Source organism: Trichosurus vulpecula, chromosome 4 (genome assembly GCF_011100635.1).
Source record: "Trichosurus vulpecula isolate mTriVul1 chromosome 4, mTriVul1.pri, whole genome shotgun sequence".
In the NCBI taxonomy this organism is placed as follows: Eukaryota; Metazoa; Chordata; class Mammalia; order Diprotodontia; family Phalangeridae; genus Trichosurus; species Trichosurus vulpecula.
Window position 1 is genome coordinate 49,229,050 of NC_050576.1, and position 1,944 is coordinate 49,230,993.

The following is a 1,944-nucleotide window of genomic DNA, read 5'->3' on the forward strand; positions in this document are numbered from 1 at the left end:
GTGACTAACAACAGAATATTTACACATATACATATTTGTGTGTATATATGTATGTACACGTATAAAAGATGCAATGCAAATGTTAAGAAATCATTATTAGCTATTATTATCTAAAATGTCAGATTTTGCAGAATTTTCTATTTTCAGGATAATACCACAGATCCATTTGTTTCCTTCTAGAACAAAAAGTACTCTTGGCAAATAACAAAGAATTATGCATTCACACATCCTTCTGTGTTGCGCCTCACAAATAGCTTGGATTTTTCATTGTTGGGAATGCGAAGTTTCTCAAATCCAAATCCTTTTTTGAAAAACACTCCCCTGCCAAATGCACTATCTTTTCTTTGGAGAGGTAAGGGAGTACAGGTGGGAGATGTTGCTTATGTGGATGCCTTGGTTTTGCTTAAATGTTTCCTTATAAAGAAAAAACAACTGCAAGGCAGAGATGGGACTAAGTATATCCACAAATGATTGCTATGAATACAAAAACTACTAATAAGCCATTAAAGAACAGCACTCTTTTTTATAGCTTTTAGCCTTTTATTCAATTGAATGTCCTTTACTTAATAGGGTCTAGGGTCAGAGGACCTAGGCTCAAATCCTACTCCTGATGCTTATTGCTTATGTGCATTGGGGTAAGTTTACTTGACCTTTCTGAGCCTTAGTTTCCTCATCTGTAAAGTGAACTAAGTGGGTAAGTGTAAGTTGGACTAAGTGGCCTCCACAGTCCCTTCAAGTTCCAAATCTATGATCCTACAAATCTGTGAACCTGTTACTGACCAGGAATGAACATCAGAGCCATTAGGCAATTCTGGACCCACAGCAAATTCAGTTGGGTATGGGTGGGAGTATGAGCACAAGCCCAAAATACCATCAACCCTGGGTGCAATCACACCAGAAGCAAGGACAGCCCAATCTTAGGACAGTCCAGTTCACACTCTGAAGGCACAGATGACTATCCCTAACCTCATAAACCCTAGGGAAAACCATATAATGGGTGGCTAAGTCAGGCTCTGCAGTAGGGGAAGCCATGGTAATAAGAGATAGACAACCAGGGGTAAGTTGTGCTGCACAGCATAGGCTAAGGAAAGACAGAGAGGCATGGGGATGGCAGTCCACGTGTCCATAACAGGAAGAAGCATGTCTCTTCCCCAGGATATTATCACACTAGTACCATGCCCCCATTGTCTCACCTTAGTTACAGCTCTAGAACATACATTCAGGGACCATAAAAGGTAGACCGCAGCAAAGTTGATTCCATGACTAACCATGAGTTTTGGACAGTCTTAAAGAGAGCTAATAAAATGAAACAAATGGCTGAGGATCCAACAATTTTTCTCAAATGGTTTCCAGAAAAAAACCTGGCAAAGCTGAAACATTTTAGCTGTTAAGACATGCTCCTATGAACCATCTCTAATGTAGCATTTGAGCCACTGAAACACTTCTTCACACTGCCAACCTATCATCATGGTGGAATGGGAGAGAACATTCACAACAGCCTTGCTAAGTCAGACTTTCCATGACACCATTATGATTGATTAAGAAGTGGGAGAAACCTGTGCTTTGCAGAGATGGGGCCTACGGGGATGGAACTATGCTTTCAACATGAGACTTTTTCAATATTTGCTTAGCACATAGCGTAAAGACTGCCATATAATAGGTACTTAAGAAATGCTTCTTCTTTAAACAGAAATATGAAGTGGGTTAAAAATCTTTGTTTTTAAAATTCATATAACAATGCCGTCTTGGAGTGGGGAGAGGGGAAAGATGGGGAGAAAATTTGAAACTCAGAACCTTGTGAATGTTGATAACTAAAAATTAATTAATTAATAGAAAGATTACAACTTCCTAAAGCAAAATAAATAAAACACGTTGATAATTAAAAAAATAAAATTCATATAACAAGCAGAATATTTAGAAAGCAATGAAATCAGTCTGAGACAT